This window comes from Microtus oregoni, unplaced genomic scaffold, assembly GCF_018167655.1.
Source record: "Microtus oregoni isolate MIOR12 unplaced genomic scaffold, Mior012 000033F_ref0000390, whole genome shotgun sequence".
NCBI classification, from domain to species: Eukaryota; Metazoa; Chordata; class Mammalia; order Rodentia; family Cricetidae; genus Microtus; species Microtus oregoni.
In genome coordinates, this window is record NW_024543092.1 from 13,988,289 (window position 1) to 14,012,581 (window position 24,293).

General features: G+C 47.2%; 1 protein-coding gene across 2 annotated transcripts in view; it reads left to right on the plus strand.

The window, feature by feature from the left end:
* The window catches only part of Scaf8 (SR-related CTD associated factor 8), a 210,777-nt gene extending 191,553 nt beyond the window's left edge, over positions 1 to 19,224 (plus strand). The window contains exon 23 of one of the 2 annotated variants that reach the window (XR_005976766.1): positions 19,113 to 19,224. The gene's annotated coding sequence lies outside the window, so the exon portion shown is untranslated. Of the gene's footprint in view, positions 1 to 7,630; positions 8,045 to 19,112 lie in introns of those variants that run through there. The other variant, XR_005976767.1, reaches the window with a different exon arrangement.
* Positions 19,225 to 24,293: the final 5,069 nt, after the last annotated feature.

The following is a 24,293-nucleotide window of genomic DNA, read 5'->3' on the forward strand; positions in this document are numbered from 1 at the left end:
TCCATGGGAAAGTCTGACTCAAAAAAAAAAAAATGAATGAAATGAATAAATAAAAATAAAAGACTAAGCCTTAGTTCATTTTCTTCCCACCGCCATCATCTCAGGAGGTGAAGAAGGAAAACATGTCTTGCTATCTATCTGGCAGACGGTGGTTTTGAGCAATCAATATAACTCGAGAGACTAGGCCTAAGGATGCGGCAGTGTAAAGAAATGAAACTAAGATAACTGGAAGCAAGGAGTGGAACCCGCCTCTCTGGCGTTGCAACTCCGCGATGGGACTTGGTGTCAAAGAGCAGCTGCCAACACCCAGAGGTTTCTAGGCAGCAGGTGAGCTGTACAAACACAACACAGACGGAGGCGGTGGAAGGGTCAGGTCTGAAGTGATGGCCCTGAGCCTTGGGCTGGGTGCTGAGGAGGAATTTGCTGGCCTAGTGTTTTCCATGCCCAATAAAAGGACATTGCGAATCCTAATGTCCTCAGGGTACTAATTCCTTTGTTGATTGACTGCAGGAGGAATTAATGAAGATGCATGTATAAGCTTGGAGATTAGCCGGAGAGCTGAAATGCTACAAACCTCACCTCCTAGGGCTTCCTGTTTGTGATCCCTCTGCAAGCCTTACCAGGAGGCACCTCTCCAGCTCCCAGTTGGAGTGTCTTTTGTGTGCATTAGCTGTCTGGATGTCTGGGTAGCTCTTTAATGACCCAGACTCTGAGATGAGAAATAGAAAGGTTAAAGAGGGGCCCGGCCTTAAGCTTTTGGTTCTCAGAGGCATCTGCCAGCTAAGATGCTCCAAGATAGCCAGAGAAATGATGTCTCCACCAACTACATCCAATAAAGCTCTGGCCTGGGAATAGAGCTATAAGGAAGAAATTAATTAAAAAGAAAAAAATCAACAGTTGTAGTGAGACTGTTGTTCAGGGCATTTCAAAAGAAAGCCATGTTGTTCTGTGGGTACACACCAAGATGAGCTCATTTTCAGGGCTGAGACCAAGGTGAGGGAGCTGAGATAGGGGCAGGAAGAGATTACATGGTTGCCATTCTGGCTTTTGTCCTGTGACTCCTAATTGAGCCTTGTGGATGGGAATGGGGACACAAGAACAGGGAAACAACATTTGGGGCTATTGAAACATGATCCTTAGGGTTAGTCCTGAGGCTGAGGGCTTTGGGAAGCCCCCATCCAGTAGAGGAATGTTTTTTTTTTTTTTTTTTTTTTTTTTTTTTTTTTTTTTAATAGAGAAGAGGCTGTTCTGGTCACGTGCTTGTAATCTCAGTGCTTGGGAGAGAGAGGGAGGAGAATTAGAAGTTCAAAGCTAGCCTTGACTACATAGTAAGTTTCAGACCTTGCTTCAAACAAACAAGCAGAAAATCGGAGAATACATCATCTATCCCACACCTCACTTTACTGCCACTTGGAGAAAAGAGAGGAGTGGGAGACTGTAGGGATCCTGAATTGTCAGAAGGCAGATAGAGGTGGACCAGAACTTGGAGGAACTCAGGAATATGGGGCTTGCACAGACCACACAGACAGAAGAACATCTCGTGACTGCAGAGGCAGAGACCAGAGAGATGTGTCTACCATCCGAGGAACACCAAGGGTCAGCTGAAGCTACCAGCGTCCAAGGGAGATGCACAGCCCAGGCATCACACTCCAGCTTCCAGGGCTGTGCAGCACTGTGGTCCTGTTGGTAGCTGTAATTTGCTCTGGAAGTCCTAGCAGACAGTACAGTCTACTAACTGTAAACACACTGGCAAGTTCAGTTCAGTAATGGGAAAAAGACAATTGTATTTCTAGGCCCACTCTCATAATTTGTATTAAACTTGGGCTTTGTAATTCAGTTTTCCTGACAAGGCTAACCCGTGTCACCTTTTGATTCACAGGACCCCTGTGCACAGTCTGGTGACTTGTCTCTCTCCATCTGGGAATTTCCCAGGTTGACATCTACTCAGGCACCATTTGCCTCAGGCACATGTGTCTTAGAAGGATCTGGAGCCATTCACAAACCTAGTTCTGGTTTGGTTAAGCTAGCGGAAACTGGCTTGATCCAGGATTTAGACCAACCTAGGAAGCAGGTGCATAAAATAATCACAGTACACTTCCACAGAGGAATGAAGTAATTCTCAGGCCAAGGTCGCACAAGGAGGGGAGTCGCTGAGATTACCTTGGGCAGTGACAGTGTCTTCCCTTGTGAAGAGTCATTCTCAGGATCTGTCTGTCTGTCTGTCCTCTGGGTACGGAAGTCCTTCAACAACTAGCACTCATAGCTTCTGAGTGGCTCTGAGATTCCTGGGGTCAGCTTCCTGCCTTTGGTTCTCTAGGGGATTGTCGGTTTTTCAATTAAAACACCAATAGTCCCCAGTCTACAAGTTCCCAGGTAAAGCTAGAAGCTGCTTATTTCATAATTTCTAAAGGAGGCATGGAGGATGGACCCAAGAAGGCCAAAGATGGCTTGTCAATCTAGCCTTGGGCTAGATCATCATAAGCATCTACAGCCAAGTTAATTAATATCCATGTAGTCACAGGGATAATTAACCTGGAATCTCGGCTATCTTTTTTCCTTTGAGACAGAGTTTCACATAGACCAGGCTAGCCCTAAACTTTCTGGGTAGCCAAAGATGATCCTGAATTCCTGGTCCTCCCGCCTCTACTCCTGAGTGCTGAGAGTATAGGAATTGCTCCCAGTGCCTACTTTATGCAGAGCTGGGGATTGAACCCAGGACATCATGCATCCTCGGCAAGCACTCTGCCGACTGAACTACAGCCTCAGCCCCTACTACTGCTTCTGGGCTGATAATAATATTGAATGGAGATGGGCTTGGTATCTCGTGCCTTTAATCCCAGCACTTAAGAGGCAGAGGCAGGCAGATCTCTGTGAGTTTGAGGCTAGCCTGGTCTATAGAGTGAGTTCCAGGACAGCCAGCAAGAAGTCATAGGTGAAGAAGAGACTTGTGGGGTTGTGGGGTTGCTCTGATCTCCAGTCTTCTACTTCTTCAAGTGTACATTTACTTATTCTTAGCACGGGCTGGTAGGCCCTCAAGCTAGCAGTGAGCCATTTGTCCTCCCTACTGGGTGCCCCCTACACACTCCCAGGATCCTTCTGTAATCACCTGGTGCCATCTCCTCCTTGTAACTGGGAAGGAGAACTTCTCTCCCAGGACCTCCCTCCCCTCTGGGTGAACTTGGCCCATTGTCAGCGCCCCATCAGGTGAGCAGGACTGGAGCGCAGCCTCTGAGTGGCACCGGCTGCTTCTCAGGACCCCTAGGAACATGAGCGTGAGTGGTGGCATTTCTTAGTCAGATTTCAGGTCCGGCGAGGGTTCCTCTTCAATCAATAGTGTCCTTTCTGGCTAGGGATGTGGCTCAGTGGTAGAATGCGTGCTGAGTGACTCCATTCATAGCACCTAAAGAAATAAAAATCACAGAAGGGTTCTTCTTGTTGTGGAAAACTCTACTTGTGCTGAGTGTGGTGGTATAAGGTCCCAAGCAGCTTAGGAGGCTGAGACTGAAGCTAAACAGTTGGAAGCCAGCCTCCATCACAGAGTGAAACCCAGTTTCTTCAAAAAAAAAAAAAACACAAAACAAAAGCCAGCAAAACAAAGAAAGAAAAACTGTATTTTGATGAAGTTTTGGGCTGGAGATGTAGTTCAGTTGAGTAGAATACTTGATTAGGAGACAGAAGCGCTGGGTGCTGTCCCTGGTGGTACAGGGATACCATGCACATACATCCCATCCCTCATATGACAGGCATGTCAGCACACAGAAGCAGGAGAATCGGGCATTCAAGGCCATCCTTGGCGATATAATAAGTTTAAAGCCAACCAGGCTACCTGAGATCCTGTTCTAGGAAAAAGAAAATAGTGGGTTTCTAATCCTATCACTTGGAGTGTAGATACAGGAGGATCAGAAATTCATGGTCATCTTCAGCTATATTGGTGACTTAGAGGTCAGCCTGGGCTACATGACACCCCAACTCGAAGAACCAAACCGAACCAAATGTAATTAACAAAACAAAGCTTCCAACTACATTTTCTAAAAGCTTAGACTTTTTGATGGCTTCTTGGTGGTGTCAGCATTTCTTTGGCGCTACTACTGACTGAGTGTGGGATGAAAAGAGGGTAGAGAAGCAGCCCCTGGTCCTGAGTGTTGGCTTCGTCTCTTCCAGAGCAGTTCATTTGTTCAAAGTGGGTTGTCTGCCTTTGGTAGGTGATTCCATTTGGGAAATGTTTGCCAAGACGCTTGTTCTAAAACCACCTGGAAATCTTAATAAAGATATAAGCATAGCAACAACTTGCATCTTGGGAGCTGAGGTAAAGGTGGGAATGAAATCATTGGAGAGACATAAGGAGTTACCTGTCAACTACATTTTCTTCCTTTTTCTCTTTAAAACTCTCTACATAACTGTTTCTTTTTTTGAATTTTATTTATTCATGTATTTGAGTTCTCTGTCTTCACGCACAGGAGGAGAGGGCCTCAGATCCCATTATAGATAGTTGTGAGCCACCATGTGGGCTCTGGGAATTGAACTCAGAACCTCTGGAAGGGCAGCCAAGTGCTTTTAACTGTTAAGCCATTTCTCCAACCCCCTTAGTTACTGTTCTATTGCTGTGAGACACTATGACCAAGGCAACTTGTAAAAGAAACATTAAATTGGAGGCTTGCTTAGTTTCAGAGGGTGAGTCCATGACCATTCATGCCGGGAAGTAGACAGGCATGGTGCTAGAGCAGCAGCTGAGGGCGTTACATCCTGATCAGAGAGAGAGAGAGAGAGAGAGAGAGAGAGAGAGACCAGCTAAGAATGGCATGTGTCACTTCCAGTGACACACATTTCCTCCAACAAGGCCATACCTCCTAATCCTTCCCAAAGAGTTCCACCAATTGTGGGCTGAACATTCAAATGCATGCATGCATGCATTGGGGCCATTCAAACCACCACACTGTTGGTTACACAGCATGATACAATCTTACCTTTCAGCCAGTCCCATAGAAAAGTAAGTATTTCACTTAAAAGTCTCCATTAGAGTATTAGTTTTTGTGGCTTAAGATTATAATTGGAAGCTGGGCATGGTGGCACATGCCTTTAATCCTAGCATTCCAGAGGCAGAGGCAGGTGGATCTCTGAGTTCAGGCCAGGCTGTCTACCAAGCAAGCTCTGGATAGCCAGGGCTACACAGAGAAACCCTGTCTTGAAAAAAAAAACAAAACAAACCAAAACAAAACAAAATTGCTTCCTCCCAAAGATCCCATTCGTACACTAGATGGCCCCATGCCAACAGCACTCAACTTCAATAGCAACTCCACTGATCTTTGTGGGTGAGCAGAAATCTGTTTCCCTCCCTTGCTGTCAGCGTCCAGAAATGTGCACAAACTCTAGAACTTCCACCAACCAAAAAGAGGCAACATTTCTACAGTGGAAAGCCTGAATGGCTACATATGGGGGCCGAGTGGGAATGATAGATCTTAACAGAGCACTGGGAGGGAGTCAGAGGGATTTGAGGTGAGGTCAACCAGAGAAAGCTTCCAGGAAGTGCAAATCCAAGCTCCACTGGACCCACAAATTGGAAGAGAAGGCCTCAGAGCTGAAAAGGAAAAGTTAGCCAGAGTTCACTAGAGGAAAAGAAGTGATTGTGTGTGTGTGTGTGTGTGTGTGTGTGTGTGTGTGTGTGTATGGATATATATGTAAAAGTTAATATTCCCTGCATCAAAACTCAATACCTGGGCTGCGAGTGTAGACCAGCATATATTTTTTTTTATTTTTTTAGAATGCCTTATGGCTGTGGGCCAGCTAGTCCAATAATGGCTGGCTGCCAATAGAAGGTCCAAGAATCCAGCAGTTTAGTCCATGAAGCTGGATGCTTGAGCTGGTTTTCAGTATACGCTGGATTTCAGAAGAAGTAGGCTCTAACGCCAGGGAAGGAATTGAGCACAAGCGTAAGCTTCCTTCTTCCCTGTCTTTTATAAAGGCTGCCAGCAGAAGGTGTGGCCCAGAGTAAAGGTGTGTCTTCACATCTCAAAAGATTGGGATTAAAAGTGGGTCTTCCCGCTTCAACTGATTTAATTAAGAAAAAATCTCTCACAGGTGTGCCCACCCACTTGGGTTTTGGTTAATTCCAGATGTGATCAAGCTGAAAACCGAGAACAGACATCACTGATGGGGCGTTCACACGGTGTCAGCTGACATCACTGAAGGGGTGCTCACATGGAGTCAGCTGACATTTCACCTCAGCGTGTCTCGGGATGGGGGCTGTGACCAGGTGGTGAGCCAGCTTTGATGTACGGTGCTGTCCCAGGTATTCAGTGGTTTGTTTTTGAGACGTGGTCTCCTGGACCCCAGACTGGCTTGGAATCCTATATAGCTAAAATTAACCTTAAGCTTCTCAGTTCCACCTACCTCACCTTCCAAATGTTGAGATGAGAAGTGTGTATTACATCTGGTATATGAGATGCTGGGAATCAGACGGAAGCCTTCATACATGCTAGGCAGACCCCAGATGGGCTACTCTCCCAGCCCAGGTATTGGGTTTTGAGGCAGGGAATGTTAACTTTTACATTTTAAAACTGGTTTATTTGGCCAATTTAATACATTATTAGAAATGTAATAAACTTAATATGCGTTCCCTTCATTTAGGTAATCACTGGTATAGGTAACCTTTTCTAAGATTTCACTTTGGAGGATGGAGAATCCTAGTCAGTCTGTCAGTGCAGGCTCTCTGTATCTGGACAGCCTAAAAGCCTGACTGACGAATGCATGGGTAATTCATCCTTCTCCATTCAGAGCCTCCTTATGAAGTCACTGATACACTCTTATAATCCCAGAACTCTGAAGGCAGAGGCAAGAGGATCGTGAGTTCAAGTCCAGCCTGGGCTACATACTGAGTTCTAGGTCAGCTTAGGCTATACAGTGAGGCCCTGTCTCAAGAATCCAAAACCAAACAACAAAAACTCCGCCCACCTACAACTTAAGAATGACACGCTTTTTTTCCTGGGGCTACTGAGGTCTGCTGGTTCTTTCAGATGCCTGGGGATGTTTTCCAGTCAGGGATGGGCTAGGGATGGTCCTGGCCCTGGCTAGAGAGGATTCTCTGTGGCACTAATAAGGTTTAAAATTGGACTCTGAGCCAGGAATGGTCTAGAGCCTCAGGTGTGTTCAACCTGTAGCCTTCAGGCTACGTGTTCCCCAGAATAGCTATGAACGTAGCCTAATACAAATCATAAATGTATTTGAATCATTGTGAGGTTTTTTTAAATAAATGGTTGTATAGTTTCTGAGCATGGAGCTTGTGGAAGAAGACAGTGTTGTGTCACACTGTCCAGGCATACCTGGGACAAAGCACGGGCCTTTCTTCACGTGTGGTGATACCAAAAAGTACTTCTATTTTCAGTAGCCTATGAAGGATGTATAAATGAGATTCTAGTGTCCTGTCAGCTGGGAGGGAAGCCGCTAAAATACGTGCCACAGAACAAAAAGAGAACCCTTCACCATGCACTAATTCACAAACACCTGGCCATACTGCCCAACTACACACCATACATGCACACATAAGTAGTCTGCAGGCAAAGGAAGGCAAAACAGACTTGGGGCTACATCAGCTTCTTTGGGACACCAATCAAGCCTTCATCTTTCTTTCTTGTAGGAACTGGAAACAGTGAAGAGACCCATTCAGGCTCCCAAGTGGCCAGGAGAGATCCAATTGCACTTAGCCACTGTTCATCAGAAGGGAGAGGCTGCCCTCCACAAATCTCAACTCCTGAAGAATCAACTTGATCCACTGGCAGAGATGCCCAGCTGTGCCCGACACATGGCTGTGTTGGAGGAGTGCAGCTGTTGCCCACTTTCTAAATCCTAGGGTGTATCATGAATAATAAAAACCCAGAGACAGACATTGGGGTTCAAGCTGAAGAACAGAAAAACAAAGCAACCAACCACTAGAGAGACCTTTAACCTTTACCAAATCTTCAGATAGAAAGGGCAGTATCCTGTCTCTAGGAATCCTCCACCTCCACACTTCTGTGAGTTCCTGTCTCTTCCCCTTTATATTCCTCTCTCCACCCAGCCATATCGCTTCTGTCTCCACCTCCCTAGTGCTGGGATTAAAGTGTGTGACTCCCAAACATCGGGATTAAAGGTGTGAGTCACCACCACCTGGATCTGTTTCTGGACTGATCTTGAGTAGCCCAGGGTAGCCTTGAACTCACAGAGATCCATCTGTCTCCTGAGTCCTGGGATTAAAGGTGTGTGCCACCACTGCCTGGCCTCTAGTGGCCTAGCTTTGCATTCTGCTCTTCATGTAAGCTTTATTTATTAAAATAGAAATAAAAAACCACTACACTGGGATCCTGCATGCTAGCCTATGAGTGTTGTTAGCATCAAGAGGTGGAAAAGCACTTTAAAATTGATTGATTGATGAGTATGTGTGCATGTGTGTGGAGGCTTGGGAACTTTCTGGAGTTGCTCTCTCCCTCTACCATGAGTCTTGGGGATTGAACTCTGGCTGTCAGGCTTGGCAGAAATCACCTCTACCCATGGAACCGCCTCATCTGCCCTGGAAAAACATATCTTAATAGGAGGAGCCATCAGAGAGATCCTGGTGTCTTCTATAAACTGCTATCAGATTACATCTGAGTTCCCAGGAGAATTCAGCTCAGTCATTTTCTATGGGGTTACCACTGTGTGTGTGTGTGTGTGTGTGTGTGTGTGTGTGTGTGTGTGAAGGAATTGAATTCAGTCATTTTCTATGATATTACCGCTCTGTGTGTGTCTGTGTGTGTGTGTGTGTGTGTGTGTGTGAAGGAATTGAATTCAGTCATTTTCTATGATATTACCGCTCTGTGTGTGTGTGTCTGTGTGTGTGTGTGTGTGTGAAGGAATTGAATTCAGTCATTTTCTATGATATTACTGCTCTGTGTGTGTGTGTCTGTGTGTGTGTGTGTGTGTGAAGGAATTGAATTCAGTCATTTTCTATGATATTACCGCTCTGTGTGTGTGTGTCTGTGTGTGTGTGAAGGAATTGAATTCAGTCATTTTCTATGGGATTACCACTGTGTGTGTGTGTGTGAAGGAATTGAATTCAGTCATTTTCTATGGGATTACCACTGTGTGTGTCCCTTATGTGTTGGTAATGCTCAGGCTGAGGCTGAGGGTTTACATGGCAGACAGACATTTCAGGTGCAGTGAAAGGAAGGAATGGGATAAAAAGCCTGTCCCTCGACCTCCCAGAAGTCAGAAAAGGGTTGTACGGAAGTTCTTGGCCCTGGAGTTGAGGGAAGGATTGTTTGTTTATTGGCTCAGTGTCCTGTGATCAGAAAGTCCAACAAAGTACTGAGCAGTGACCAGAAGCTTATTTTTTTTAATTTCCCTCCTCCCTCTGTGTTCTACCTCTTCTCTCCCCATTCCTCTCAATAGAGTCTTGCTAATGTAGCCCAGGCTGGCTACATTTTACTCTCTATCCTCCTGTCTCAAGTACTTGGATTATGGGTGTGTACCACTGGGCTTGACCTCAGCTTGAACAGATTAGGAACACAATTCATTCGGCAATTTTTTAAAAGTACATCCTGTGTGTCAGAAATTGTTCTGAGTTACTGGAGATAAGAGAGTGCATTGGCGCTGACCCCTTCCCTAGGATCTGTGTAAGTTAAGCATAAAGGGTCTGTAAGAGAAGATGCCAGATTGGCGGGATTAGAGAGCCAAAAGGCCAGGTAACCAAGTGGCTTAGACACCTTGATGGCTGTGGATGAGAAAGGTGCTGAGGAAAGTGGGCCAGCCTATTTAAACCTTCACGCTGTCCTTCCCTCTGCCAGCATGGAAATGTGAGGTTGTCACTGAGAGCAGATGGTCTTGCTTTTGTACTACGAGCAAGCTGGTGAGCTGATGGTAAAGATAACAGCATCAGTACCACTTCCCAGTTCTCTCTCCTCCTTGGCCCTTTTCCAGTTCTCTGTGCTCACCTCCCTTCATTTTTCTCTATTTCTCTTCATTTCACAGTATCTATCTAGGACCTAGCAGTCAGGTGTTGGCTAGACATAATTTCTGCACGCCTGTTATTCCCTAAGTATCCAAGTTCAACTCTGTTCTGAGCACTGGTGTGGTCTAGTTTCCCAATAGTCTCCCAAGTAGATGCTTCTTGAATGTACCCTCCAACTGGCAGCTGATTGGCACTTAAACCCTTTTGCGGGGATGGCCTTTGTTGATGAATTAAGATGAAGTTCTTCACATCTGTATGTCCATGTGTAGCTGACTTTTGCATGCTTCTCTGTCTTTATCTCCTGCCATTCTGAACTGAGTGTCCTCCTTCAGAGTGTCCTAGCTGTTTCTCCCACACTGGAGAGCCTCAGGGTCCTCTATCTGGAGAGATCCACTTCTCAGCCAGTCGCTCAGGACTTAGCTCAAATGTGACTGTTCCAACAGGGCCCCTTCTAGCCCAGGAGTTCTGAGGACACTCATCTGCTGAGTCCTGGCATCTGCTAGCTCTATTTTCTCCTGGTTTTCCTTCTTACTAGTCAGTTCTCATGACTGGAAGCCTCCTTGAAACCAGAAACTCAGAACTTCCTTTTCTTTTCTTTCTTTTTTCTCTCTTTTTTAGGATTTATTAATGTATGCCACCAGACCTCATTACAGATGGCTGTAAATTACCATGTATTTGCTGGGAATTGAACTCAGGACCTTTGGAAGAGCAGGCAATGCTCTTAACCTCTGAGCCATCTCTCCAGTCCCTGGCTCCTCTCTCTTTATCGAGCCCAGATTCATATGCATGAGATTGGGCCCTGACTCTGGTTATGTGGTGTGGTAGTCTATCTTCACTGTTAGTGCTAAAAAGATTTAGAATCTTCTAGAAGACCCACTTTTTTGTTTGTTTTTTATGTTTTGTTTTTTTTTTGTTTTTTGTTTTGATTTGTTTTGTTTTGTTTTTCGAGGCAGGGTTTCTCTATAGCTTTGGAGCCTGTCCTGGAACTAGCTCTGGTAGACCAGATTGGCCTCGAACTCACAAAGATCCGCCTGTTTCTGCCTCCTGAGTGCTGGGATTAAAGGATTAAAGGCGTGTGCCACCACCGCCCGACAAGAAGACCCACATCCCTGTGTGTCTGTGAAGGCGTTCCCAGAGAGGCTGAGGGTTTCAAGACCCACCTTGATCGTGGCACCATCCCACCGACAGGGGTGCCAAAGAAGCTGGAAGGCAGCCATATTTCTAGCTCTCTGCTTCCTGGTTTGCTGAGATGTGAACAGTTTCCCAGTTCCACTGCGCATCCATGAGTAGGTCCACTGTGCCCTACATTGGACATTGTAGACTACACCTTCAAACCATGACCCCAAATACATTCATCCCATCTTAAACTGTTTCTTGTCATGTGTTGGGTCACGCAACAAGAAAACTAACGTGCCTGCTCATCAAGAAGGTGCTTGGAAGCATTTGAGCCTTCGGCCCTTTTCTAAGTTTGTGGAATAGACACATTACTTTCATAATCAGAAAATGTGTGTGTGTGTGTGTGTGTGTGTGTATACATACATATGTGTGTATGTATAGTATCAGGCCAGAACCAGCTCCCAAATCATGACACAAAGACATGATTATGAGTGCCTAATTTTATGCTTGTCCCTCTAGCTCGTGCAACTTAAATTAACCTGCTTCTCTGCATCTACGCTTTTGCCTTGCGCCTTTTTACCTCTTATTCTGCATGCCCTACTCTGTGTCTGGTTAGCTGGCAGCTGCGTGGGTGGTCCCAGGCACCTCCCTTTCTTTCTCCTTTTCTTATTCTCTCCAAGCCTAGATCCCTCCTCCGATTTATTCTCTCTGCCCACCAGCCCCGCCCTCTTCTGCCTAGCTATTGGCCATTCAGCTTTTTCTTAGACCAATAAGGTGCCTTAGGCTGGCAAGGCAACATATCTTTAGATTGTTAAATAAATGCAGCATAAACAAATGTAGCACATCTTTGCTTAGTTAAAGTAATTCACAACACTGTTTATTGTGTGTGTGGTACATATACATAGTGAACCCACAGAACTTATGATTGTAGACGTCGGGTTAGGGTGGTATTCTCTGCTCTTCTTCATGTGTGGTCATCGGGCTCTCTCCCCAGCTCCCTTCACATTTAAATTTTAAAAAAAAAGATTTGTGTGTGTGTGTGTGTGTGTATGTGTTTTGCCTTTACGTATGCCGGGTGTTCTCTGAGGTCAGAGGAGGGAGTTGGATTCCCAGAATCTGGAGTTATAAGTGATTGTGACCTACTATGTGGATGTTGGGAATGGAAACCTGGCTCCTATGCAAGATGAGAATTCTTTGCCACCCAGGCATCGCCCCGCTCGCATGCGCGTGCGCACACACGCACACTCCCCTTCCGCTGTGAAGATCCCCAGCAGCTAGTCTTGCATTGGCACCTATATTTTGAGGAACCATAGTAACAAAGCAGCTGTGACCCCCCAAGATCAAGCCTGTTGACTGTTGATGTTCCCTTACAGGACTGGGTGGAGAGGGTCTTTGGCCCTTCACTTGAGATTCCAACCACTCCCTCCAGCACCCTTCGGAGAATGGACTGTCTTCAGAATTGCCAGATTATATAGGCTGAGGAAGGTTCACTAAGGGGGCTTCCAAATACACAACTACGAGTAGTCCATGCTGGGGTGAGATTGTTTAGGGGTCCCCCACACTCACCTATGCTCTGTAAATAAGCCCAGTAAACTCGGTTCCCCAAATTGGACTTTGATGGAATTCTACTTCGGTTTGTTTGTGGTGCTATAAGGAGCAGGCAGACTTCTCCCCAGGGAAAGGTTTTCTTCCACAAATCGACCACATCCGTATCCCTTACCTCTCCTCCCTGAGGGGGAGACTTCGGGTCACCGGGAGATGATGGTGGTCCCAGACTGCCAGGTACCTTCCTCTCACGTGGGCCCTCCAGCTCACTCAGGTTTACTAATAAGCCCTGCAAGTCCCAAGCCCTGTAGGACTCTGGGTGGCCCAACTCAGCACTGCCCTCCCCCTTTCAGCTGTCACACCCCATCATCTCTCTGAAGGGAAGAAGATGTGTGTGCTACCGCGAAGTCCTTTGCTTCTGACTTCTGGGTTGGACCCGAGGGAACGTCTTGGCTGCACACTCTGGGGGGAAGGGGCAGGATCCCGCGTGCTTCGCAGTTTGCGGTCTGGGCCACAGCGACTGGCTGGCTCAGCGGACTCCAAGTTGTGAGTTGTTTTTGGTTAGTGGGGACATAATGTGCGGATGGAACCAGACCAGAAGGCAAAGGGGTCCGGGCTAGGGGTGGGAGTGGGGGCGTGTTCCTGAGGGGCGGGGCGTGTCATGGGCGTATCCGGGCAGGGCGGGGCGGGCCGAGCAGCGCGTAGAAAGGTGTGGCCGCGGATCCGGCCTCGCTGGAGCTGTGCGGAGCTGGGGCAGCCTTGACCTCCCTAGGCTCAGCGAGCTGAGAACAAAGTGACGGAGAAAACTTCCTCGAGTGCGCCCGGTGTCCCCGCGGGGCCTCGCTCAGGGGCGCAGAGCGGGGCTCGAGAGGGACTTGGATCGAGGTAAGGGCGACGCAGGCGGGGACGCGGGCGAGGGCGCCGCTGCGCGGCCGGGGCGTCTCGCGTGCGTTCCTTGCCCCGGGGCGTCCCGCAGAACTGCCCTAGCCTTTGCCAGTGGGCCAGGCTCGCCCTTTCTTCGCCCCGGCTTTGGCAGTGATCAGGGGCGCGGCGGGGTCACTTTACTCCCGGCGGCTGGCAGCTCTCAGCGCCTTTGCGTTCTCTCGCATCCAGCCTGGCTCTGGGAGTGATTCCTTTCCAAAGGACTCCAAAGCGACGTCCTGCCCCGCCCCCACGCGCGGCGCGGCTACATAGGATCCAGCTGTGCCATCCAGGTTTGGAGGTGATGGAGCCGTTCATCCCCACCAGTGCCCAACTCTTTACGCCCAGAGGAGAAGGGCGCAGCGGGGAGCAGGTGAACGTCCCCGGCTTGGCTATCCGGGAGGGGACCGAAGATCGCTCGCCCGGCGACCACCCAGACTAGCGCGGCTCCCCGCCGGCCGCGGTGCCAAGTTTCTGTGAAAGCCGACAACATTGTGTCCCTGATGGATCGTATTTACCACAAACAGTTCAGAAAGAAAAGGGCCCATTCTTCCAGCAGCAAAGTGTGCGAGTAGGATTCCGCGAGGGGTTTTTATCTCCGAGACCGGAAACTTAATATGGACGCGCTTCCATGGCTCTCCTTACTTTAAAAAAAAAATGAAAAATAGGGTAACTTTATATTATGGGTGGGGAAGCTGCTTGATCGCGAAGATAATTCCATTCAGGGTTGGTTTTCCTGCTGTTGGTTCTCCGCAGGCCGCTAGGTGACATTCCCAGGCAGCCTTGGTGTGCTACAAGTATACACTCCCGGTGTGAAAGTCCGAGGTTCCCTTCTGGGGGCAATTCACACCTTCTATCTTCTGTTTCCCAAATTCCCCTGCGGTCCTCATTTGACAGATAACACCCGACGCCTCCAATTCAAGATTGAAAATACAGTGTCTCTAAGAGCTTTTTTGAAATGCCTTCCAACTTTCTTACAGGTGCAGATCATGTGCTGGGCGTAAAGAGTGCCACCTGCTCCTCTTACGTTTGTTTGTGTAGCTAATACTACTCGAGTGCACGTGACCGTTTGAGCTACTTTCACTGATATTCTCTCTCCCTTTTCTCTCTCTTCCCTTTCTCTTTCTTTAATCTTTAAATTGTAGTTTTAGCCAGGTATGGTGGTGCGTTCATTTAATCCCAGTAGACCTGAGTTCGAGGCCGTAAAAGGCTACATAGTGAAACCTTGTCTCAAGTCCTTCTCCAAAAACAGTGTTGGGGGATGGGGAGCAACTGGAGAGGTGTCTCGGTGGTTAAGAGTACACATACTGTTCTTGCAGAGAACCCGAGTTCAATTCTTAGGACAGCTCACAACTGCCTGTAACTCAAGCTCTAGATGACCTGATATCCCTCTGAACTCCTCCTCCCCCTCCTATACACACACATACACACACACACACACACACACACACACACACTCACACTTTAAAAAGGAAAATGGTTTTTAAAGAAGCTTATCTTGTCAAAATAAAAACCCACTCAAAAGGTCCAATATTAAGAATTCAAAAAGGATTTTCCCATATCATTGGATTTTTCCCTGCTCAGTTGAAGGGAAAGTGAAATGTGTTGCTTTAGAGTGGTGAAGGTCTTTTCTGATGGATAAATGTAAAATAATAAATAATTGTGAAGTATATCTAAAATAGAGTTTGTTACTATACCCAAGCAAGCTCCCACAGGGCCCAAGTCTCCACCTTTAGCATCCCATAGAAAACACACAAGTGTGGGGCATCCTGTGGTCTCAGCACTCAGGAACCTGAGGCAGGAGGATGCCTTGCTGTAGGTCTGCCTGGGCTCTGTAGTAAAAGCAAACCTGAAAACACTAACAGGAGCGACAGTGTGGCCCACACCTTTAGCTTCTGCTCCCAGCACTGGGGAGGTGGCAGGAGTCCGTGTGAGTTCAAGATGAGCCGGAGCTGCAGAGTGGAAGCCTGCCAACAAACCCAGACCACGTCAGGTCCTGGATAACGAGGCCCTGCCGTCCTTGCCTCTCCTTCCTCTCTTCCCTCTGAGGAGAGCAGGCATACTGTCTGCTCCAAACACGTCACACCACAGCGTGTCCCTTCCAGGCCATTGTCTAGAAGGAACCCACATTCTGCTTACTCTGTTCCTACTCCCCTTCTCCATCTGCTGGGCACCCACACATCCCCTCATGTGTCAGTCAAATCTCCCGTCCAAGGAAGCTGTGTTTCCTATGTCTCCTGGCAGAGCAGAAGCCTTCCTCCTCCGGTTGTCAGTGTCTGTACCAGGACATACTTTTAAGTCTGCAGTTTTTGTCACCTCGCACAGCCCTGGGTGTTTACTGTACAGGTCAACCTGACCAACAGGCGAGCAGAGTCAACAATCAATTCATACTCAATTTGCCAAGCCCCCGGGTGCTCTTCCACACTGGAAGAGGATTCCTTTTGTAATTCACTCACTAGTACATTGTGGATCACTATTCCCCAAGCCCATCTACTTCTGTATTCACCACAAATCAATGGGAACGATGAAGGGCCTGGATAAATGAGAAAAGAAAGATATATGTATCTAATAAGCTCCACAAAGAAACAGGACAGTTTTTTTTTCTTGTGTGTGTGTGTGTTAAGTATATAGAAATGTGCTTTATTCAGCTTTGATGTCTGGCTGTCCCACTTAGACATATGTCTCTGATGACAAGGAAGGATCCATGAGAGGATCCACGGGTAGACGGCAGCCTTGTGTCACGTGGCTGTTCTCAGCCAACCTCCTTTCCAGGCACCAAAGTTTGCATCTAATCAGGATCTGGAGAGAGATTTGGTGCAGGACTTGGAAGAAAGGCCACGAGGAGCTTTGCTTCTGTAAACGTGGGCCAATGAACGGGATTAGCGTCCATGGAAGAGGTGGTCATCTCAGAGTGACAGCAAGCACAGAAGAGACGGGAGAAAGACTGCCCCAGTGGGGTCATCGAGCATCCTCATCTACTCATGTGCGCACAGTTTTGATGCTTGGACCGTTTGCTGTATGGCTCTGAACAAACGCTCCAGATGTGTAGTTAGAACATCAGTCTGTGGGATAATCTGTAGCATTTGTTCAACCTGCAAGAAATACAGGGATCATCTCAAAAACTTGTGAAATTGTGCTATGAAGTATATACGTGGTAGATGGCACTGTGTCTGTCTGGTTAAATGGAATTCCTGTGTCTCGTGGGGTTCTTCATGGTGAAGTAACATTAAAGATAATAGGGACCATTCTGTCATTCTGTGAGTAAAGAAGCTGAGTGCCAGGGACGCGTCCAAGTCAATAGGCTTCTGAAGAGGCATCGCCTTTGTGAGCGCTCAGCTTTCCTGGCTTCTGGGTTGTCGCTGTCTGTCCAAGTCCCTGTAAGAACAGCAGGCATTCTCCACTTTCTGTCGTTGGCTTAGCAGAGACATTTTGAAATCATAAACTGTCTTAAAACGGCATGCGCGAATGGGGTGATGAATTACCAGTTTAAGGCAAGCCCAGGCTGTGAAGTGAGCTAAAGTCCTATGGAGTCGACCGTAGTGGGTGGAATTTGGCCTCTGTACACACACTCCTGAAGTGTGCTAAAAGGCAGAGGATACGCATGGATGGGATGGATATCTGGATGGATTGGATCTACCATAGGGAAGACAGGTTTTGATTCCATCCCGTATCAATTTCTAGAGAGAAGCCAGAAATTATGACAGAAAGGCACACGGGAGGTAGCCTGGGCCGAGCCCTCTGGTCCACAACCTTGGTTCTTCCTTTGGGGCCCTCTCAGAAGTTTCCATTATTAGAAGGTTCACAGGCGCTCACGTGTGTAAGAGCACTTTGCAAACTTTGGGACAGAAATCAGAGAAGCTGCAGCAGTGACTGAGAGATGCCTCTGTGCGGGCGTTCTGTGTATTTTTATCACATTCATCCCTCTGAATAAAGCAAAGCAGGGCTTTGCGGGTCGGGGAGAAACCTGGTACCCACAGTTCTCCTCCAGCGTCAAACAGGGATTGAGTGTACTGCCGATCTCGTCACACTGTTCGGTCCCAAACATGAGCTGCCTACGAGAACTTCAGGTGCTCAGCAATGAGCCACACTAAGCAATGCCCGAAGCCACTGCTTAAACTTAGGCGGAGGAGAGAGAGGCCAGATTTGTACACCAGCAAATCCCTCTGGGGATGGTCTGGAGTGTGTTTGGAGAGGCAAGGCTGATGGAAAGGTCCCTTCTAGCACTGTGATCCGAGGAGGTAACAAGAGGATCTGAGGACAGACGAGGAGGAAGTGACCAGAACTGTAGAGGGGAAATGGGCTTGATGAGTGAGAGAGGCCAGGGAGGATGAAATCCTGCAGAAAAATGACACCCGGACTGTTCATCCACGTCAGCTGGGGACCTGGGGATTGACACCTGGGTCCACACCGTTCTGAAATCGCCTAGTGAGTGTGCCCATTCTAAGTGAGTCAGGGATCGTGATGAAAGCCGCCTAAACTTTGAAAGCTGGATTTTGTAGCATGACAGAACGTTGAGTATAAATTGCCCAGCCACAGATGGTTGAGGCAAATAGCAGCAGACCCTTCCTGTCTTGAGCCCTGTGGGCTGGGGCCCTGGCCAGCACACTCCCTTCCCCCTCCCTGTCTTGTTGGGGACTGGCCCCCTTGGTTTCCATTTATGAGGTTTGTAGATGAGGTGACAGAATCTGAGCTGCAGTGTTAATCGGATTTCCTGATTTCCTGGTGTCGGGTTATCAGGTTTCTTTTCAGTCGGGGCTTGGCTTTCCATATGTGTCATCTGTACGTGGTACCTTCAAGTGTTACTATTACTTATCATGTGGAAGGAGACCGCTTCATGAGGTTCTTTGTAAGCGGTTTGTGAACCAGCTAACAGATTCGCTCCTCGCTCCTTCGAGTGGCGAGAGCTGAGGATTCTAGTGGCCGTAAAGCAGAATGATGAGGTTTGGCTGCATTATTTAATGTCACTTTAAAAATTCAGAGTTTCACTCTTGTTCAGCATTGTGCACTGTGGGATCTCCTCAAGGTGAAGGAAGACGGCTGTAGCTTCCTCACAGACTCACTGACACTGGGTGCTGCAGAGACTTGGGCCTGCAGAGATAGAGGTCTGGGACCCAGAGTCTGTGACTCAGTTTGCAGAGAGCCTGCCTCACCTGCACAAAGCAAGCCCTGGATTTTACCACATAAACCAGGTGTGGTGATGCACACTTGTGGGCTCAGAAGTCAGGAGGAGGAGGCCGCAGGATAAGGAGGCAAAGGTCATCCTGTGTCGCAGAAAAACAAAACAAAAACAAATGCTGGCAAACATGCAAGAAACCAGGCAGAACCAGCCCCTTTCTTCTTGTCTTTTCTTCGCTGTCATCCTGCTTCTTTCCTGGGTTTGTTGTCTTTCTTGCCCTTTGTGGTCCTCCCTAGCGTACCGTCAAGCCCAAGCAGGGCCCTCCCTATGACCGTCTTGGGCTCTTTGCCCTTGTATGGTTTGTGTCCATTGCTCTAGCGCCCTGTGCTGTTTCATTGCGGGTAACTTCCCATCACATAGGGACCATTGTTTATTTTACCGGTGTGTTCTTTCCAGGTGGAGCCCCAGGCTTTGAAAAATGCTGCTAAAACGGCGGCGTCGCTTTGTGTAACGCGCTGGTTGAAATTCTTATTGAAGATATTCCAACAGGATTCCGTCTCGACAAAAGGTGAGCGAGCCTTTGTCAAATCTAAACATTTTTTGTGTGTGCATGTATGCGTTTGTTTACTTGTGTGGTAGAGAACACATATGTACACATGCATGTGGAAGACAGGTTGATGTTGAATGCCTTCCTTCAAGGTCTCTCACTGAACCTGGAGCTTGCCAATTCAACTAGACTGGCTGGTCACTAGGCTCCCAGGGCCCCACATCTCTGCCAACACTGCATTGAGATTATAGGCTCACCTGGTGTGTGGCTATGCAGAACCCCTTCTTTTTTCTTTAACGTGGGTCCAGAAGATTGAACTCACATCTTCATGGTTTATCCACTGAGCCCTGAGTTTTTGAGTCTCTAAATGGGTCTTAGCAGTAATAGAGCGTTGTCATTAAAATGCAGAATTCCCAATGTTTCCAAGCATGGAGCAGTAGCAGTGTCCTTATCCTGCGCATCTGTAGGTCTAGATTCTAGTCTAGAATTGGCAAGTCATCTTAACCTTTAAAGTCCATTTCTTCCAGAGGGCAAGTGACACAGCTCTTGAGAGATTCCCTCTGTTTTCTGCCCTAGGGCACCAGGCTTTTCTCATTAATTTTCTCTTTCAGCTTTGTGCCCAATCAGTTGGCTGATTGGCAGAGTAATAGCCACACCCGTGCTCACATTCTGGGCAACTGAGACTTCTTAAAATCATGGGCTTTGAAAAGAGTGTGTGCAAGCTGGGCATGGTAGTGCATGCCTTTCCAGCACTCGGGAGGCAGAGACAGGTGGGTCTACAGAGCCAATTCCAAGACAACCAGGGCTACACAGAGAAATCCTGTTCAGCCGAACCAACCAAAGCAAAAGAGGGTGTGTAGTCTGTATAGACGGCTTCTCAGCAGCCCGACACTTGTGGCTCTTACAGAGGAGCTCAGTTTGGTTCCCAGCATCCATGCTCTGTGGCTCACAACTACCTGCCACTGTAGCTCCAGGGGTTTAGACTCCTTTTCCTGGACTCATGTGCACAAGCCCACCCACAGACACAGAATTCAAAGTGAAAATATTTTCGAAAGAAAAGAGGGTGTTTGTGGATGCAAATTGAAATGGAGGAAGAACGCATGTGGGTTGAGGGGTCACATGGTGATGGGGATTGCACTGGATTGGGAGGTTGCTTTTGGTTGGGTGGTCACTTCCATAATATCAACCCTAAGTCTCTCCCCGAGGAGCTATGGGCAATTGATAGTGTCTAGCAGAGAGAGACTCGGGTTTCTTAAGAGAGTGGCCCCTTGTAGGCCTAGCCCACTTGCTGTGGATGGCCACACACCCAAGACTGTTTGGGGGACACAGATTGGACTTGATGCTGATTTTAAAGAGCATAGAGCCAGGTGGGCAGGAAAGCAGGGTCAGATCTCGGAGGAATCGGGGAAGGGAGGGTGAATACGGTAAAAATGGGTCATGTGAGACCTTCAAAGAACTGCTAAAAAGTTCTAAAAAGAAATGAAGATGTCAACACGAATAAGGGTGGCGTTGAGCCTTCTGGAGTGGGTATCACTCTGTGAGTTCATTCCCTGATGAATGTTGCTGAGTCAGAAACCAAGATATTTTCCTTCAGCTCACTCATTCTCTGTTTCCGCTCTGGAAAATCTTCGTGGTTTCGCAAAGCTGTATTTATGCACTGACTTTCCCGTGACAGATGCCCTAGTTTGCTTCTCCACTGCTGGGATCTAACACCTTGGCCACAGCCTCCTTCAGGAGGAAGCAGTGTTTATTAGGCTTGTGTTTCCCTGTCACACTGTTATCACTCCGGGAGGTCAGGGCAGGTGCCCAAGCAGGAGCCTGGAGGCAGGAACTGAAGCAGAGGCCATGGAGGAGTGCTGCTTACTGGCTTGCTCCCAGTGGTTTGTTCAGCTTGTTTTTCCTATACAACCCAGGACCACCTGTGCAGCAGTGGAACTGCTCACAGTGGGTTGGGCTTTCTCCTAGAAATCAACCAAGGGAATAGCCCGCAGACTTGCGTCCAGGGTAATCTGATGAAGCCATTCTCTCAGCTGAGTTCCCTGCCTTCTTGGGTGACTCTGACTTGTGTCAAGTTAACAGAAAGCTGGCCAGCATGCATATGTCTGTGTGCACGCTGTGTGTATGTGTTTGGCCATGCTGTCTGTACAGAGTGGTGGGTATGTTTAAAGATGTTTTGGGACAGGTGATTTTTATTGGGGCCTTTACTATCATCCACTCTGATGGAAAGTGAAGGGTGACCTGAACTATTTGAAAGCCACTTTCTCTCTCTCTCTGTCTCTCTCTCTGTCTCTGTCTCTCTGTCTCTGTCTCTGTCTCTCTCTCTCTCTCTCTCTCTCTCTCTGTGTGTGTGTGTGTGTGTGTGTGTGTGTGTGTTTGAACTGTTCTTGTCCTTTGTCGTCAGAAGTAATAAGGTGGGGTAGCCCACCAAGGACAAGACTGGATCTCTAGTTTCTGGGGAACTTTGGAAAGAGTAGCTGTGCAGTCTTGAACCAAACTTTATATTCTCTCTGGTTTTCATTTCTGAGTGTCTGCACATGTGTGATCATGTATGCATGCATATGTTTGTGTGCATGCTTGTGTGTATATGTTTGGTGACAGGAGCTCTAACTTGGGTCTCTTCCTCAGTCATGCTCCTCCTTGCTTCTTGGAAACATGGTATTTTTATTGCCTTACTTACTGATGTTTTTTCTAGGCTGGATGACCAGGATGTACCACACCTGGATTTTTATTTATTTATTTTTTTAATGCTGGTTCCAGGTGTGGAACTCAGGCCCTCATGGTGTGTAGCAGACACTTTACTGACAGAGCCATCTGTCTACCCTTTGGCTTTCATTCCTTAATTTGTGACTTTGGTGTGCAGGAAGTCACAGTGAGCTAAGCGATCTTTAGGGAGGGTTTAAACCGTGAAAATCAGTGGTTTTGTGCATCTGTGGAGTGCCAGAAAGTGAACGGGGACCATCTCTATATAGGGGAGAGGGACGAATCTGCAGCCTGCTATTTTGTCCACTGCTGTTGGAACAGGTCTACATGGCAGACAGCCACCACCCAGCCTGAGTAAGGGAGTGTGTGTGTGTGTGTGTGTGTGTGTGTTATAAACCAATGATGAGTAATTAGATGGAAAGATTAGGTTATTTTCTGTGATCTTTGGACTGTGGATACTATACATTTTAAGTTCTCAGGACTAAAGACATTGAAACATCCAGGAAAGAATTGAAGCAGGATGTAATGAAGGCAGGATGTAAAATGAGGATAGGAATAGCTTACTACTCTACCTAAGACTGGCCATCACATCGTCTCAGCAATAGGCTGTGTAGGCAAGGATCGGCAGAGTGCTGGTGCGGATGTTTGATTTGTAGTTTAACAGAAACTTTTTAATGAGATACATCTGGTCCCTTCAGGAGAGAGTCTGTGTGTTAATATAATATATCGATAGTGAGAGACATTTAGAAACAGTGTTGGCCTCTTAGGAACATGTGCTTTGTAGTAACAAGCCTTCTTACCTCTTCAGTGATGATCCATTTTGTAAAGGACATGGGCATGAGAGAGTTTGCTTGCTTCGACTTCAGCAGCCTATGCACTTGGAGTTCTAAGATTATCTATCATAAAATTTTTTTTAGGGATGTCATTCTGTCTGGCTGTTGTGAGTCTAGTAAGTGTACAGAGACGTTTGGTCTGGAAACATTTTATGTTCTGGAGTCTTGATGTGTGTGGAGGAGAGATGTCATTGCATTGTGGTATGTTTTGAAAAGCTGCCTGAATTATGGTGGCCTGATAAATCCGATTAGTTAGAGAATTCACTAAAGCTTGGATTGTACTGAGTCGACAAGTAACACCAGACGTTTTTCAGTGAATCAGTCAGCGGGTGGGTGCACACATCTGCTACCATCAGCATTAAATAACACCTTGTGAAATTTCCCATCGTCTAAAGGAAGCCCTTTGCACACTCATGGAGTGCATGGAACAGTTTTGAATAATTCCACATTGTAATTTATAGACTGCGGCTACCTGTGTACGGCCTATGCCACTACAGATATTGTAGCTGTAAGCAGCTATGATATTAAGAGAGAATGTGTCTTGTTCACAGATACACATAGAAGAGGCTTTGGGCCCAAGTCATGACGATCCTGTATAGTTTTCGAATGAATCCCGTGTGTTAGCATGCAGTCTGGAGCAGCAGATACTTTAGAAATCATCTAATTGAAACCATTTCTCAGAAGGGAAACTTGCTGTTTCTGCTTAGTTAGTAAGACGGCTCAGTCAGTAAAGTATTTGCCGTGCAAGCAAGAGGACCCGGGTTTGAGTCCCTGGCACCTGTGTGAAAACTGAGCATGGTGGCCTGTGTTTCTAATCCCAGGGCTGGGGTGGGTGGAGACTTGGGAGGGGTGTCTGTCTGTCTCTGGGGCTCACTGTCCAGCCAGGTTTGCCAAATTAGAGAGCTTTAGGTTTGGTATGAGACTCTGTCTCAAAAACTAAGGTGAAGAACAATTAAGGAAGACATTGAACATTAACCTCTGGCCACCGTGTGCATGTAAATACATATGAACATTGCACATCTACACTGCACATGCGCACACACGTATGCACACACATGATTACATGTACACTATGCACACAACCTCCTTTAGCTGTCTCCTCACTGGAGTCTGATTAAAGACTAGACATTGCAATTCTTCAGATTTTTTTCCATGCTTAAGAATGAGAAGATCTTGTTATGAGATTTATATAAAAATGCTGGGAAATATTTCAGCATCTTTCAATGGAGAATTTCTGCTCTGTTTTCCTGAGACGGGTTTTCACTATGTTTCCCAGGCTGGCCTGGAGCTGGCTTTGAACTCAGGTTCTTACTGTGTTAGCCTCCCTATGTGAGGATTGTAGGTGGATACCACCACCCCTGCCTTTACTAGTGAATCCTGGGAGTTAGTAAAGGTAATAAGAGCTTTCCTAGGTTGTTCCTTGTTTGACCTTTAGACAGTGTTATCTAGAGGGATGGACGAGCCGTAAAGCATGTCTGTTCATGAAAGGAGACTACTGTGCACTAAGATGGACAGGCCTCTGCCCAGCCCACTGTGCTTAGGGAATGGGAGGATTCC